This window comes from Tuber melanosporum (genome assembly GCF_000151645.1).
Source record: "Tuber melanosporum whole genome shotgun sequence assembly, scaffold_74, strain Mel28".
Taxonomy (NCBI): Eukaryota; Fungi; Ascomycota; class Pezizomycetes; order Pezizales; family Tuberaceae; genus Tuber; species Tuber melanosporum.
Genome location: NW_003299122.1, coordinates 407,851 through 426,373, shown reverse-complemented (window position 1 = coordinate 426,373; position 18,523 = coordinate 407,851).

The following is an 18,523-nucleotide window of genomic DNA, read 5'->3' as shown; positions in this document are numbered from 1 at the left end:
TATCCAGTGCTTCTCCAATCAAGGGTAGTGGATATCGATCTTTCTTGGTAACCGAATTGAGGGCTCTGTAGTCCACACAGAGTCATATTTTTCCATCTTTCTTTTTGACGAATAGTATTGGGGATCCTCCTAATGCGAAGGAGTCTCTGATCCATCCTCGCTTTAGGCTTTGTTCGATGTACTTCCTAAGTTCTTCGAGCTCTAATTCCCCTAGTGGGTATAACTTCTTGTATGGAATCTCTTTTGTTTTTCCCGTTTTCTCGTCTTTGTCTAGCTGAATTTGGTGATCGATTCCTAGTCTTCGAGGTAGTAGCTCCGTAGCTTTCTCTTCTTGGAATAAGTTTGTGAATTGATGATATTCCTTTGGAATCAATTCTTTTCATCCCTTTTTGCTTTGGTATTTCCTGTCTTGAATTGCTAGTTCTGTGCTAATGTTGATTTTTGCTAGGACTGCTTTTTCGTCTTTATATGTCCATTTGAGAATACCTGTTGTATCTCCTCTACGATAGTACCGTCCAAAGGCTTGTACTGTGATCTCTTTGATATCGATTCTCTTTGTTGTATCGTACTGGTTTTGGTTTGTGCTTCCAAATCCCATGTCTCCTCTTGTAGTTTCTTCCAATTGATCTACTGCGTGCAGATTCTCTTGGCTGATCTTTTCGATTATCAACTGTACGATTCGATTACCTTTCTGGACTTCGTAGTCCTCTTGAGCCAGGTTGGCCAAGACCACTTTGATTTGACCTGTATAGTCGACGTTGATCACCCCTGCCATGGTCATGAGTTGGTGTTTGACTGCTAGACTACTGTGCGGTGCTATTTGTCCATAGGTGCCTTCTGGTAGTCCAATGGCTATTCCTGTTGCTATTATTACCTGCCCATTGGCAGGTATCTTCATTCCTTTATTGGCATACAGGTCGTGTCCTGCTACCCTTTTAGAACCCTTAGCAGGCACTATTGCCTCTTGGTCCAGTTTTTGTATCCCGACTCTCTTATCTTGCTGCATTTCAGTGAACTTTGCATGCAAAGTTTCTTCTTCTGCTTCCCATATTGGTGTCGAGTAGACCACAGGTGAACTGCTGAGATATCATATCGCACAGAGTTCACTGGTGAAGGTCATCTTGTTCTCGTTCCAATCGATCGTCTGATTGTATTTTCGTAACCATAGTATCCCTAGAACTATCTCATGGTTCTTGAGATCTGCTACCTGAAAGGTTGCTGTTTCCATATAGCTGTTAATGTCTATAGGTACTGTCGCCGTATGGGTTATAGGACCCATTGCAGTTGGCTTTCCATCAGCTAGGTTGACCTGTCTCGCTTTCTTCGCTTCTTTAGTTTGGAGGCCATATTTGTCGCAGATTTCTTTGTCGATAAAATCTTAGGTAGCCCCTGACTCGAGCATTGCATCTATTGTTGTTTTTTCGTCTACTTCATTGCATATCTTTGTTTTGATCATCACATGATCTCCGTCTCCTTCTCCTCTTTGCGTGTGTAGTACCGTGTAGTAGTTTGCTAACTTGATAGGCTTTCCAGGTCCACATCTTGGGTCTCCCAGATCACTGTTTACTGGGGACCCTTGTCGTTTTCTGCTGGTGAATCTTCTGCGATTATTTCGCGAATACTGCTCCTTTTCTGATTTTGGAAGCAATTATTTCCAGCAGCCTTGGTGCATTGGTATCCGCTGTTGGGTCAGCTTCTGCATTCTTGTATCCGATGTCCTGCTTTTCTGCATCTTAAGCGGAGTTTCCTCTTCATTCTTCTGGCGTATTCTTCCTTGGACAGGTTCCGAGCAGGGCCTGCCCTTGATTTGTCCAACTCTATTGGCTCACCTGGTGGTAATTCTCGACTTCCACCTTGAGCTGCTTGCCGTTTGAAGGTTCTGTCCACATTCCTGGATGATTGGACCACCCTGTGTGCTATACTGTTTTCTCAGTTGCTTCTAACCATGTTTAGCTTTCTTTCCTTATCGATGGCCTACCTTGCAAATCATTCTGCCGTGGTATAATGCAAGTCGGAGATTCCCCAGGCCTCTCAGAGTCTTTCACTACAGTTTCTCGGGAGGATAATGTAGAGAGTAGCATCATCAAACTCAGCCTCATATTCGAATAGTCGGCATTCCTTCCAGTATGCCGAAAAGGTTTGTTTTCCTTGTTGGAGTTTTTCCAGCTTTTGTCTTGCTGTCTGTTTGGCATTGAGGTCCCTGAATTGTTCGAATAGTATCGCTTTAAACTCTTGGTAGGTGACCCATTCCCTCTGCTTCCTTCCATCTAGGAAGGGCATGATCCATTGTCCCACGAGTTCTCTTAATAGAGATTCCACGTATGGAATCTTGATCTCATCGTGGTGATCTCTATATCCCTTAACTGCAAAAGATCCTTCATATTCTGCCAGGAATATTCGTAGCTTATCTTCGGCTCCTGCATATGTGTCAGCTGCTTTTGCTTTTAGTCGTTGGATATTTCCTTATCCTGTGCTTCGGGTCGCTGCTAGAAATGCCTGAAACTGATTCTCAGTTATTCCAAGTAGGCTAGTGCCTGGTGCGAGAGCGGGCGGAGCTGGTGGCCAAGATACTGCTGATCCTGACATTCTCTCAGGTCGTGAAGTTCCTGTGGGAGAGCTATCCACTGGTGATTCTTTCTCTGGGGTTACTGGGCTTGCTGTCCTCGAGGGCTCTGCTGAAACTTGATCTAGGGCGTCGCTGAATCACCCTAGGTTAAGGTGTTGATCATCGATATCGATATCTCCTTGCCTCTCTTGGTTAAAGGATGCCATCATGTATAGCTTGGTGTTACACTAGGTGACGCTTGGTAATGTAACGATCCCTGCTTGGATGGTTAGTTCTTGGCAACGGGGAACGATACTTGTCGTCTTCTTCTTCTTTCTTCATCTTATGACAGTGCTAGGCCTCTGCCTACGTCATCGATAGTACAAGACCTCTGTCTTCTATCGGGAACACTTATCATAAGCTTGCTCTAACTCTTCTTCATGAAGAGCTCTCCTTGGCGGGACGATAACGTTGCAATAAAGATAAAGATCGTAATGATGTTTATATTCGTTAAAGTTATAAGTAGGAAAAGTACTTAGAAGTCAATCTAATTTTATTTAAACTCGTACCGCCAACACTGGTATAGGACGAGCCCCCGCCAGTACAGGGATATCGCTAACCGGTATACCACTAATCCTAAGCTAACTAAGTCTACGGTCCCACACCTGCCATCCCCAAGTCATGCCCGTATGGAAACTGATTACAAGACCATCAAACAACCCAGCGCCCACCCCAGTCCAAGTCTGTAGCCCCTCTGGTATGAAGCCAACTAGCACTAAGCGTAGCCGAAGCCCAGCAAAAGACCAACCCAACCAGGTTCCTCGTCCAACAAATATAAAATCACTACCACCCGGTCTGAACACCGTCCCGCAACACCTCCACCACAATAGAAAACCAACAAAACTCAAACAAGCATAAACTACAGACAACACGATGGCAGAGAGGAGGTGACCAACATGTCCACCTCTCGCATCCACATGCCAGGCCGTTGACCCTATGAACCCACTTTGCCAAGTGCCTCCGAAGAGCGTAATGGTGAGGAGGACCTGTACCCACTGCCTGTCCCCCAAAAACAAACTCATAAACAAAAGAAATACATAGAGGTGTTGACAGACCTAAATGGCCAGTGGGGCCTATCTCCCACCCGTGGTGCCTTGCCCCCTCCAGCCATGCCCATTGCTAAACCAAAGAAACCAAACAAACCCCACAAAACCCAGCACGTAAGACCCAAACAAGTCCAACAAGGTGGTCGCAACCCACGATCCACACAGGTGGCCATCAACCATCCAGGTCATCAAGGAGCTTTGCAGCACTCAGCAGCTTCACCCGATAGCCCCATCAGGCCAGAAATACTTAATTAGACATCATCCAACCTGATGCATGCCCGACCAGTACTCACAGGTGCCTCTTCCCCCCAATCAGCCCCCCCCAAGCCCCACACACCAGGTGCCTCAGAGTCTATCTAGCCCCCCCAACCCCTCAGACAGATCAACCATCCAACAGCTACAGGACAGCTATACCTAACCCCATCAGGCAGCCACTGGGCTTGGCCACACCAACAGAGCCACAATCCTCGACTCCATATAGCCGAAGGGGGCCCACCAGCCACAGCTGGGAGCCACAAAGGAGGCGGCACCAACACCCGAAGGCATCAGCACCTGCCACACCATCCAACCCAGCCAAACCGAAGTCCAACCGAGCCGGGAAAGAGTAAGTAGAGCCAGCCAAAGCCAGCTCTACAGGTCCGGCAACAGGCACGGACCGAATGACGGGCAAGAGGCGTCCCCAACTGACGCGACAAGAAGGGGGAGGGCGAAAGAATAGAAGCAGACAAACAGAAGGTAGGCCCCACTTGCAATGGGTGAAGCCGCCAACCACAGACCACAACCGAACCACCCAGACGCACACACAACATGAGTATCTGGCAGCCAATCAACCCACACCACTCCAGGTAGCAAGAAAACCACACCAGGGGGTAACACCTTTCAGGGTCAAAGCCATCCCCACCAAGGTGGGGAGGAGACACCAGACTGAACCACCTTAAATGCCACAAGGACAAAAACTCCAAGAGAACGGTGATAAACAACATCATAGGATTCTGACCGTAGAAACATGTAGTAACGAGGAGGGGGGGGGCCGGCGAGTCCCCCTCCCAAGTGGATTGTTGCGGCCGGTACGATGCATTGATACTTGGGAAGGTCATCAGTATAACCCAAGGGCGTTTTGTATCACGAGAACTAAGGACTCCGTTAAAACCCAACAAAAGACAAAAGCTGGTCCAAAGTATGACACCGGTGATCTCCACAAACACAATCTTCAATCCCCCTAATCGAACGCGAAACCTGAGAGTAGATGATAGACAGGAAGCCGTAGACATTTTACCGAAAGGGGCTCATATGCGACTGCGATGAAGTGCTCAAAGTGACAGCATCATGAGAAACCATCAGGCGACGAAATGAGAAGCAAACAAGTAGTCCGCCACGCAATACCTAACAAACCTCAACACCAAAGACCCCAAGAACTACTGAGCGAACTCCGATATCTCCCCCAGAATGCGAGGCATCAAGGCCCATCAGGATGGCGAAAGAAACGCGTGGAGCGAAGCGACCGCAAGCACGAGGACAAGTACTTAGAAGTCAATCAAATTTTATTTCAACTCGTACCGCCAACACTGGCATACGACGAGCCCCAGCGCCGGGCCCCCAGGTTGTCACATCCCGGATACCACTAACTACGAACTAACTAAACCTCCAGCCCCATACCTCAAACATGCCCGTGCCATGCCCTAACACGAACACTAAGTACAAAAACCATCATCGGTAAAGAAAATCCTCCTCAGCCCAGCCTGCTCGCCAGCCAAGTTACCCATACAAAATACAAAATTCCACTACGGCCACCTAAATATGACCCCACGATAGCCCCCTCCACAGTAGAAACCCTCCCGAATGCCCCCACTCAATGATCTCGGGACATCCCCGCCAACCACCAGGCACCCTCCCCCAATCTCAAACAAAACAAACACCCAAAAAGCGCAAGCGCGTAAACCTAAAAGGAAAGCCGACTTACAGGGCGAGGGCTCCCTAGCCGAGGGGGTACGAACTGTGGTAGAGAATCCGGAGTGCACCATACCGGCAGCGCAGTCCAAAAACCTCCACAGAAGCAGGCAGAACGAGAGAGTCCCAAAGCCGCCGGTACTTGACCGAACACACCCAAGTATTCAACTCGTCCTCTAACTCCCCAGCCGGCTCCGCCAGCGGTGAATCCACCACGGACTCTGTAGCAGCCAGATTGCGATAGCGAACCGGTGAAGGCGATGACCCTTCCGAGTCGGGAACAAGTAGTACAGGTGAGGTCTGGTCTTGCTTGACCCGGCGCTTCTTGTTTCTCATCCTCTTCCCACCCCCGGGCGCAGGTCTAGCAACAGGAGTTGACGGGCCAACCTCATCACCACCCACCACCACAGGAGGGACACCACTAGAGGCGCTTCCCCAACTCGCCACGGGCTCAGCCACAGAGGACTCAGGCACCTGCCCCCCCGAAGGGGGTGATACCACCATAGCTGGTGTCACCACACTAGGATCCACTCTACCCACACTAGGAGCTAGCGCCTCCTCCAATCCTGACGAATCAGGAACAGGACCACCCACACCACCGTCCACAACTATAGCTGCAGGAGGGGCAGAGATAACCGCCGGCGCAACATTCTCCTGAGGGAGCTCCTCCGCTTGACCCTGAGAATTCTCAGGGTCTAGCCCACCCCCCTCAACCGAGACGAGCATGGTAACCGAAGCGACCGAGGGGACAGGTGAAGAGGGGATAACCGTCGGAGCTTCAGCCGCCAAAATCGTGACCAAACCGCGAAGAGTATCGCGTTCTGAGGCCAGGGCAGCCGACAAGGTAGATATCTCCTTCTCAGCGCGATGAAATCGCCGAGAAAGGACGGAGATGTGATACCGAAGGCGAGAGACTTTGTCCTGCAAGGCGAAGTTCCTCTTGACGGCACGAGACAGAACCAGCAACGAACGTAACGCGGACGTGGCAGAAGGGACAGAGGCTCGCTTAGCCATTGCGACGGTGAGGAGGCGACGTAAACAAACAAGGGTAAAGATAGGTAGGAGGAAGACAGAACTTCCAGCAATCGTAGGGGAGGGATTAACAACGATGCCCTAAAAGGTGATCGAAGTTAAAGACTTGAAGCCTATCATGGGATAGAAATCAAGGGCTCTGATTGGACCGACACCGAACCTTCACGTTCCGACACGGGGTGAAAGAAGGAGGAAAAGTACTTAGAACAAAGCGTGAAGAGCCCATCGTCCTTCACCGCATTGGCCTCCTTATATAGTGTTCTTCCCACCCATAGTCATGTGACCCAAAGTGGACACATGTGCGAAACCAAATCTTGACAAACTAGTCATGTGACCAAAGTGGTCACATGCTCAAAACCTATAACCTCATAATGAAGTCATGTGCAAAACTCATAAACCAATCATAACACAATAAACAAGTCATATGACTCAACTAAGTCATATGCCTGAAACCCATGACCAAATAACGAGGTCATGTGCGAAACATAAATCATATGCACAAGGCCTACCTGCAAGGCATACTCGTAAGGCATAATCGCCAGGCGCATTCCCATGACTCATATTTGAGCCATGTGTGAAAGCATCACGAATCCCACACATAACAAATCATATGACTCGAATGAGTCATTTGTGTGAAACAATAACATACCTGTGACTCATAACCATGTGTCACATGAAAACCTTTTCCTCGCTAAGCCATATTCGTGTCATATCCCCATCAGGAAGCCACAGGTCTTGACCACACTAACAGCGCTCCAAGCTTTTGCACCTTGCAGCCGAGGGGGCTCACCAGCCACAGCCCGGATCTACCAAGGTGGCAGCACCAATACCCGAAGACACCGACACCAGCTACACCATCCAACTACATTGAACCAAAGTCCAACCAAGTCGGGAAATGAGTAGGCGGAGCCAGCCAATGCCAGCCCCACAGGTCTGGCAACATCCACAAAATGAATGACGGGCAAAAGGCACGCCCAACAGACACTACATAAAGGGGGAGGACGAGCGAAAAGAAGTAGACAAAACAGAAGGTAGGCCCCACTTGCAATGGGTGAAGCCGCCAACCACTATCTACAATTGAACTACCCAAACGCACAGACCACACGGATGTCTGGTTGCTAATCGTCCCACACCATCCTAGGCAGCAATGAAAACCACACCAGTGGGTAGATTTTAAGGGTTAAAGCCATTCCCACTGAAGCGAGGAGGAGACACCTGACTGAACAAGCGTAAATACTGCAAGGACAAAACTCCCAGGGAACAGTGATAAACAACATCATAAGATTCCGACCGTAAAAACAAAAAACGGAACAAGGAGGGGCAGGGCGGGTACCGCCCTGCTATCTGAGGAATGATGCAGCTGGTACGATGAGTTGAAACTCGGGAAGGTCATCAGTCTAACCCAAGCGTGTTTTGTATCACAAGAACTAAGGACTCCATTAAAACCAAACAACTATGAGCTGGTCCAAAAAATGACACAGATGATTCCCCCAAACACAATATTACACACCCTCTATCGAACGCGAAATCTGTAAGTAGACAATAGACAGGAAGCTGAAGACATTTTACTGAAAGGGGCTCTTAAGTGACTGCGATGAAGTGCTCGAAGTGACAGTATCGTAAGAAACTATCAGGTAATAAAACGAGAAGCAAACAAGTAATCCGCCACGCAACGCCAACAGACATCAATACCAAGAGCCTCAGGAACTACTGAGCAAACTCAGATATCTCCCACAGAATCCAAGGCATCAAGGCCCGTCTTCGGTGCGAAAAAATCGCTCATAGCAAAGCCACGGCAAGTATTAGGAAAAGTACTTAGAAGTCTATCTAATTTTATTTAAATGCGTACCACCAACACTGGCATACGATGAGCCCCTGCCAGCACAGGGATTCCGTTAACCGGAATACTACTAATCCTAAGCTAACTAAGTCTACAGCCCATCACCTGCCATCCCCGAGTCATGCCTGCACAAGAACTAACTACAAGACAATCAAACAACCCAGCGCCCACCACGGTCCAAGTCCATAGCCCCTCTGGTATCAAGCCAACCAGCGCTAAGCGTAGCCAAAGCCGAGCAAAAGACCAACCCGACAAGGTTCCTTGTCCAACAAACATAAAATTACTACTACCCAGTCTGCAAACCGTTCCGTAAAACCTCCACCACAGTAAAAAGCCAACAACACACACAAACTAAACCTACAGGCGACACAATGGCAGGGAGGAGGCAACTAACATGTCAACCTCTTGCACCCACATGGCAGGCCGTCGACCCTATGAACCCACTTTTGCCGGTTGCCTCTGAAGAGCGTACCAGTGAGGAGGACGGGTACCAAATTCCTGTCCCCCAACCCAAGCAACACATACAAAAGAAATACCTAGAGGTAGTAACAGACTAAGAAGGTCAGTGGGGCCTAACTCCCACCTATAGTACCATGCCTCCTCCTGCTAAACCCTTAGCCAAACCAAAGAAACCAAACAAACCCCACAAAGCCCAGCGCACAAGACCCAAACAAGTCTATCCAGATTGTTGCAATCCACTATCTGCACAGGTGGCCATCAGCCAACCAGTCTATCGGGGAGCTTGGCAGCACTCAGCAGCTTTACCCAACAGCTCAAGCCGGACTGAAAACACTTAATTAGACCTCGCCCAACCTGATGCAGGCCTGACTGGTGCTCGCAGGTGCCTCTCCCCCCCAAATCAGCCCCCTCCAAGTCCCACATACCAGACACCACGGAGCCCATCCAGCCCCTCAGCACCTCAGACAGATCAACCGTCCGATAGCCTCAGGACAGTATATACCAAGTCCCATCAAGCAGTCACTGGTCTTGGCCACCAAACAAAGCCTCATCCCCCAACAACGTATAGCCGAGCAGAGCCTATCAGCCACTGCTGGGAGCCACAAAGCAGGCGGCACCAACACCCAAAGATACTGGCACTAGCTACCCCGTCCAACCCAGCCGAACTGAAGTCCAATCAAGTCGGGAAAGAGTAGCCAGAGCCAGCCAGAGCCAGCCCTACAGGTCTGGAAACCCAGACCGAATAAGGGGCAAGAGGCACCCCCAACTAACACAACAAGTAGGGAGAGGACGAGCAAACAGAAGCAGACAAGCAGATGGTAGATCCTACTTGCAATGAGTGAAGCCTCCAACTACAATCCACAACCGAACCACCCAAACACAGACAACGCGAGTGTCTGACAGCTAATCATCCCACACCACCTCAGGTAATCACGAAAAACCACACCAGGGGGTAACATTTTTGAGGGTCAAAGCCGCCCCCACCGCAGCGAGAAGGAGACATCTGACTAAACCACCGTAAATGCCATAAGGACAAAAGCTCTAAGGAAATGGTAATAAACAACATTGTAGGATTCCAGCTATAGAAATGAAAGTGTAACCAGGAGGGGCCGGGCTGGGCACCACACTGCCACCTGAGGAATGATGCAGCCGGTATGATGAGTTGATACTTGGGAAGGTCATCGGTCTAACCAAGGGCATTTTGTACTGTGAGAACTAAGGACTCCGTTCAAACTCAACAAGATACATGAGCTGGCCTGAAGAATGACACAGGTGATCCCCTCAAACACAATGTTTAATGCCCCCCAATTGAACTCAAAACCTGGGAGTAGACGATAGACAGTAAGCCGTAGACATTTTACCGAAAGGGGCTCGTAAGTGACCGTGATGAAGTGCTCAAAGTGACAGCATCGTGAGATAACTATCAGGCTATGAAACGAGAAGCAATTAAATAATCCTCCATGCAACACCAATAGACCTCAAAACCAAGAACTCCAGCAACTACTGAGTGAAATCAGATATCTCCCCCAGAATCCAAGGCATCAAGGCCCAGCATGGGTGCGAAAGAAACGCTGATGGTGAAGCGATGGCAAGGACGAGGAAAAGTACTTTGAACAAAGCGTGAAGAACCTATCTTCCGCTGCCGCATCAGCCTTCTTATATAGTGTTCTTTCTACCCTTAGTCGTATGACTTAAAGTGGTCACATGTGCGAAACCAAATCATAACAAACTAATCATGTGACCCAAGTTGTCACACGCTCAAAACCCATGACCTTATACCAAGGTCATGTGCAAAAACTCATAAACTAATCATAACACTATAAACAAGTCATATGACTCAAATGAGTCATATGCTCAAAACCCATGACCTCATAATGAGGTCATGTGCGAAACCTAATTCATATACGCAAAGCATACCCGCAAGGTATACTTGCAACTTGAAAGCATACTTGCCAGGCACACATTCTATGACTCATACTTGAGCCATGTATGAAACATAACAAATCTCAACATAACAAATCATATGACTCAAATGAGTCATATGTGTAAAACAATAACATACCTGTGACTCATAATCATGTATCACATGAAACCCTTTTCCTTGCCAAGCCACTTTCAAGACAGTAGCCTCCAAACTCACTAGACCTAAATGAGATCGAACCTTGTTGGAATAATATCTAAAAGAAATAATGACAGAATAGGGATTTACTGGTGCTAGTGAAAGAATAACACAAGTGGTGGTAAATTGTCACTAACATGGCTTAGCATGGAAAAGGTTTTCACGTGACACATGGGTATAAGTCACAGGTATGTTGATGTTTTGCGCATATAACCCATTCGGGTTATATGAGTTGTTATCTGTGGGATTTGTGATGCTTTCGCACATGGCTCAAGTATGAGTCATGGGACGTGCGCCTGACGAGTATATCTTGCGAGGGTGCCTTGTGGGTAAGCCTTGCGCATATGATTTATGTTTCGCGCATGACCTCATTATGAGGTCATGAGTTTCGCGCATATGACTCAGTTGAGTTATATGACTTATTTATTGTGTTATGATTGATTTATGAGTTTTGCACATGACCTCACTATGGGGTCATGGGTTTTGAGCATGTGATCACTTTGGTCACACAATTAGTTTGTTATGATTTGGTTTCACACATGTGACTACTTTAAGTCACGTGACTAAAGGTAGGAAGAAGATTATATAAGGAGGTTGATGCGGCCAAGGAAGATAGGTTCTTCACGCTTTGTTCTAAGTACTTTTCCTACTTAACACTTTAACGAATATAAAAACACGTTTATGATCTTTGTCTTTACTGCAACGTTATCGTTGCGCCGAGGAAGTCCTTCGAGAAGACAAGTTAGATAAAGCTTACGATAGGATTTTTCCCTATAGAAGACAAAGGTCTTGTACTATCGGTAACGTAGGCAGAAACCTATAGCTATTGTAAGACAAAGAAAGAAGAAGACAGAAAAGACAAGTATCGTTCCCCATCGCCAAGAACTAACTATCTAGAAAGGGATCGTTACATTACAAAGCGTCACCTGAGTGCGACGCGCAACGATACAAGACGGCATCCTTCAATCCAGACAGTGAACGAGATGTCGACATCGACGATCAAAACCTTAACCTAGGAGGATTCAGCGATGCATTAGATCATGTCTCAGCAGAACCCTCGAGAGCAGCAAGCCCAGTAACCCCAGAGAAAGAATCACCAGTCGATAGCTCTCCTGCAGGAACTCCACGACCCGAGAGAATGTCGGGATCTGCAGTGCCTGGGCCACTGGCCCCAGCCGCTCCGGCGCCAGGAACCAGCATACTTGGAATGACTGAAAATCAGTTTCAGGCATTTCTCGCAGCCACGCGAAATACAGGGCAAGTAAATATCCAACGACCAAAAGCAAAGGAGCCCGACACATACGAAGGAGCTAAAGATAAGCTACGAATAATCTTAGCACAGTGCAAAGGATATTTTGCTGTTAAGGGATATGGAGATCAACATGATGAGATCAAGATTCCATATGTGGAATCTCTGATCAGAGGACTCGCGGGGCAATGGATCATGCCTTTCCAAGATGGAAGGAAGCAGAGGGAATGGGTCACATACGAAGAGTTCAAGGCGACACTCTTCGAACAATTTGGAGATCCCAACGCCAAAGAAACAGCAAGACGAAAGCTAGAAAAACTCCAGCAAGGAAAACAAACATTTTCAGCATACTAGAACGAATGCCGACTATTGGAATACGAGGCCGAGTTTGATGATGCTACTCTCTACATCATCCTCCTGAGAAACTGCAGGGAGAGACTCCGAGAGGCATGGGGAATCTCTGACCTGCGCTATACGACAGCCGAACGTTTTGCAAGATGGGCAATCGATAAAGAAAGCAAATTAAACATGGTTCGAAGCAACTCGGAAAACACTATAGCGTACAGAGTGGTCCAATCATCCAGGAATGTGGATGGGACCTTCTAGCCGGAAGTACCTCGCGGAGAAAGTGGAGCATTACCACCAGGCGAGCCAATGGAGTTAGACATATCAAGAGCAGGACCGGCTCTGAACCTGTCTAAGGAAGAGTACGCCGGAAGAATAAATGGGAAACTCTGCCTAAGGTGCGGAAAAGCAGAACATCGGATAAGAGAATGCAGAAGCCGACCAGACAACGGGTACCAAGGAAACAGAGCTGCTGGAAATAATCATTTCCAAAATCCAAAAAGAAGCCACATCCGCGAAATGATAGCAGAGGATTCACCAGCGGAAAATGACGAGGGCTCCCAGTAAACGGTGGTCTGGGAGACCCAAGATGTGGACCTGGAAAACCCATCAAATTAGCAAACTACTACATGGCACTGCACACACAAAGAGGAGAAGAAGATGGAGATCATGGGATGATCAAAACGAAGATATACAACAAAGAAAACAAAGAAACAACAATATATGCAATGCTCAACTCCGGGGCTACTGAAGACTTCATCGACAAAGACATATGCGACAAATACGGCCTCCCCACCAAACAAGCAAAGAAAGCAAGACAAGTCTACTTAGTGGGTGGAAAACCAAGCGCTATGGGTCCTATAACCCATATGGCGACAGTACCTATGGACATTGACAGCCATAGGGAAACGGCAACCTTCCAAGTAGCAGATCTTAAAATCCGTGAAATAGTCCTAGGGATGCCATGGTTACGAAAGCATAATCCCACGATCGATTGGAACGAGAACAAGATGACCTTTACAAGCGAACTATGTGCGACACGATGTCTTAACAGTTTGCCTGTGGTCTACTCAACACCGATACGGGAAGCGGAAGAAGAAACTTTGCATGCAAAGTTCGCCGAGATGCGGCAAGATAGGAGAGTCTGGATACAAAGGCAGGACCAAGAGGCAAAAGTGCCTGCCAAGGGTTCCAAAGGGGCAGCAGGACACGACCTATACACCAACGAAGGAATCAAGATACCTGCTAACGGGCAGGCAACGATAGCGATGGGAATAGCCATTGGACTCCCAGAAGGCACCTATGGATGAATAGCACCCCACAGTGGTCTAGCGGTCAAACATCGTCGCATGACCATGGCAGGGGTGATCGACATCAACTATACAGGTGAAATCAAAGTGGTCCAAGCCAACCTATCTCAAGAAGACTACCAAGTCCAGAAAGGCGATCAAATCGCACAATTGATAATGAAAAAAATCAACCAAAAGGATTTGCATGAAGTAGATCAACTGGAAGAAACCACAAGAGGAAATAAGGGATTTGGAAGCACAGACCAAAACCAGCTCGATACAACAAAAAGAATTAAGATCAAAGAGATCACAGTACAAGCCTTTGGACGGTACTATCGAAGAGGAGATACCACAGGAAATCTCAAATGGACATACGAAGACGAGAAAGCAGTTCTAGCAAAAATCATCATCAGCACAGAGCTAGCAATCCATGACAAGAAATATCAAAGTAAAAAAGGATAGAAAGAATTGGTTGCAAAAGAATATCACCAATTCACAAATCTATTTCAAGAAGAGGAAGCTACAGAGCTACCACCTCGAAGACCAGGAATCGATCACGACATTGGGCTGGACAAAGATGAAAAAACGGGAAAGATAAAAGTGATTCCCTACAAGAGGTTATACCCCCTAGGAGAAGCAGAGCTTGAAGAACTTAGGAAGTATATCAAGCAAAACCTAAAGCGAGGATGGATCAGAGACTCTTTCGTGTCAGGAGGATCTACAATACTATTCATCAAAAAGAAAGACGGAAAAATGAGACTCTGTGTAGACTACAGAGCCCTCAATTCGGTTACCAAGAAAGACTGATATCCGCTACCCTTGATTGGAGAAGCACTGGACAGACTACGGTCAGCAGAATACTTCACCAAACTCGACATCAAAGATGCATACCACAATATACGCATCAAGGCAGGAGACGAATGGAAGACTACATTCGCCTCAAGATACGGAATGTTCGAATGCTTGATTATGCCCTTCGGGCTAACCAATGCACCGGCTTCATTCCAGAGATGGATCAACAAAGTACTTAATAAGTACCTCGACATATGTTGCATCGTATACTTGGACGATGTACTCATATACTCAGAAAACATACAGCAATACCAAAAAGATATCAGCAACATTATGGCTGCAATACAAGGATCAGGAATGAAGATCAAACTAACAAAATGCGAATTCCATAAGGAAGAAACAGAATACCTCGGATTTATCATCAATCGAAGTGGGGTCAAGGTCGACTCTGTTAAAACAGCAGCCATATGGAATTGGGCCAAACCAAACAACAAGACAGATGTTCAATGCTTTATGGGATTCTGCAACTTTTATCGAAGATTCATAGAGGGATTTAGCAGGCTTGCAAAACCACTCTATAACCGAACAAAGAAAGACAAGAAATGGGAATGGGGAGAAACCGAACAAAAAGCATATGATGCAATACGAACGCATCTAACATCGGCACCCATACTGGTTCATTTCAACCCAAACCGAAGAACAATGATCAAAACGGATGCTTCAAAATATGTATGCTCAGTCATACTATCGCAACAATGTGATAATGGAAAATGGAGGCCAGTGCCTTACCGATCCAAGACAATCAACCCTGCAGAGTGCAACAACGATGTTGCAAACAAACAACTATTAGCGATAGTTCAAGCATTAAAGGAATGGAGGAGATATGTTTTGAACAACGACTATCCAGTCCGAGTTTTAACCGACCACAAGAACCTGGTCCCATTCATGACTACGAAAGAACTGAACGACCACCAGATAAGATAGATGGAACACCTCAGAAAATACAACTTCAAAATCGAATATTGACCAGGTAAAGAGTGCAGAAAGGCAGACACTCTCAGGAGGTTTGCAAGCGACAAACCACAAACGAAAGAAGACGAAAGAATCAAGCGAAAGACACGAACCCTACTACCAAAAACCTATTTCGAGGCAATGGAGGTTATCCAATTCACATCAATGGAGGAAGGAGGAATTGAGAATGCAAACGAGAAAGACAAAACAATTCAAGCAATAAGAGAGGCCTTGGAAGAAGGAAAAAAGGAGATGAAAGGAATTGCACTGGGTTTATGCCAATGGAAGGACAGAAATATGTGGTACGATGGAAGACAATGGATCCCGGAAGAAAAGGAGATAAGGACAGACATCATGCGACAACACCATGATATCTGAATGGCAGGATACAGAGGAATGGCTAAAATCAGGGAATTCATCACGAGGTCATTCTATTGGCCAGGACTGCGCAAAGATGTCAAACGATATGTCAAAAACTGCAATATATGCCAAAGGACGAAAACGGCAAAACATGCACCATATGGATTACTAAAATCAAGTGAAGTTCCCCAACAACCATGGGAAACAATTACTATGGATTTCATCACAGACCTACCAACATCGGAAAATTGCCATAGCATCCTGGTCGTGGTGGATCACCTGACCAAAATGAGTCATTTTATTCCGGTTAGAAAAGACATCAACACGAGGGATTTTATACAAACATTCTTCCGAGAGGTCTTTCGACTTCACGGCCTCCGGAAGAATATCATTACCGAGCGAGGAACACTATTCACATCGGGACTATGGAAGAAAGTAACCGGAGAAATAGAAATACAAAACAGAATAAGCACAGCGTTCCACCCACAAACAGATAAACAAACGGAACAGGTAAATGCGATACTAGAACAATATTTAAGGGCCTACATCAATTATCAGCAGGATGATTGGTACAAGCTGTTATCTATGGCCGAATTCGCATACAACAATGGAAAGCAAGAAACAATCTGCGCGACACCCTTCTTCGCAAATTACGGACAACATCCACAAAGTCAGACCACATATCATATGATTAATGATGTGATACCGAATAAAACCGATATGGGGAAACTACACGAAACATTACAATACGAAATGAGTCAAGTACAACAACGGTAGAAGGAACAATACGATAAGCACCAAAGACCAGATCCGAACATACAACCACAAGATATGGTATGGCTAATAACACGCAATATTCATACGACATGATCATCAAAGAAATTGGACTACAAGAAAATCGGACCATTCAGGATACTGGAAAGGGTGGGCAGCCAAGCTTATAAACTCCACCTTCTACCGTCAATGTGAATCCACAACACATTTCACCTCTGACTCCTCAAATTACACAGTGACAACAAGTTTCCCTCACAAACAATTATTCCTCCTCTACTGATCGAACTCAAAAGAGAACCTGAATACGAACTCAACAAAATAGTCGATTCTCGCTTCTGCCACCATCACCTCCAATACTGAGCCAAGTGGACGGGATATTCACCCGAACACGATAAAACTTGGTACTTCACACACCACTTTGAAGGCACACAAAATGCCATCTCAACCTTCCACCAGTGATACCCAGGCAAGCTGGGCCCAGGTAACGATCACGTTCAACCAAGACAAAGGCGAGGGAAAGGCTCCCGCGCTGATGCAACAACACGAAGGCTGGGGTGATAGCCCCCACAAAACCACACCCACTAGCCCGGAATACTCATTCATGGGGCCAATCAACGAAGAACTGAAGGAAAGAGAACAACAAGCACAGCATAACGCCATGTCATGGATGGTATGCTACAATGATGGTTGCCAAACACACTTTGGTGACAAAGAAGGCTCGGGATGGTTCCCGAGGGAATGTCGAAAGTGTGGCCCACGCCCAGACCATGTTCTGAAGTATTAGCAACAATGCTTCAGAAATGGGTGCAGAATGCACAGGGCACAGAAAATATTTGCAGCATTCTACCCGCAGAAGGATGGAAGCAGGAAAAAGTTGGAAGGAGAAGATGCCAGGAAGGCATGGGCCGCGAGGACGCGGTCCAGGGAGGGAGGGGCCCAAAACTCCTCAGCGGACACGGAGCCAGAGGTCAGGAGCCTACACATGCAGATCTGGGGACTCCGAGAACAACTTGGCCAAGCCGAGGCCACAATTTCGGCAAACGATAAAACGATCGTGGCGCTAAGACAGCTGAACGACAATCAGCGGTACACGATTGAAATGGCGAACCTGACCCTGGAATCAGTAAGGGTCAGATGGAGAATGGCAGACGAAAAGTTCCACAAGCTGAGAAGAACTATGCACTCGGCAGGACAGGAACTATTGAAGCTAGGAGAAAAAGCCTGATGGGACTCAGGCTTAGAAGGAGGGAAGCTAATGTCGTGAACATGGCTTAACATGGAAAAGATTTTCACGTGACACATGGGTATGAGTCACAGGTATGTTATTATTTCGCGCATATAACCCATTCAGGTTATATGAGTTGTTATGTGTGGGATTTGTGATGCTTTAGCACATGGCTCAAGTATGAGTCATGGGACGTGCGCCTGACGAGTATACCTGGCGAGGGTGCCTTGCGCATATGATTTATGTTTCGCGCATGACCTCATTATGAGGTCATGAGTTTCACGCATATGACTCAGTTGAGCCATTTGACTTGTTTATTGTGTTATGCTTGGTTTATGAGTTTTGCACATGACCTCACTATGGGGTCATGGGTTTTGAGCATGTGATCACTTTGGTTACACGATTAGTTTGTTATGATTTGGTTTCACAC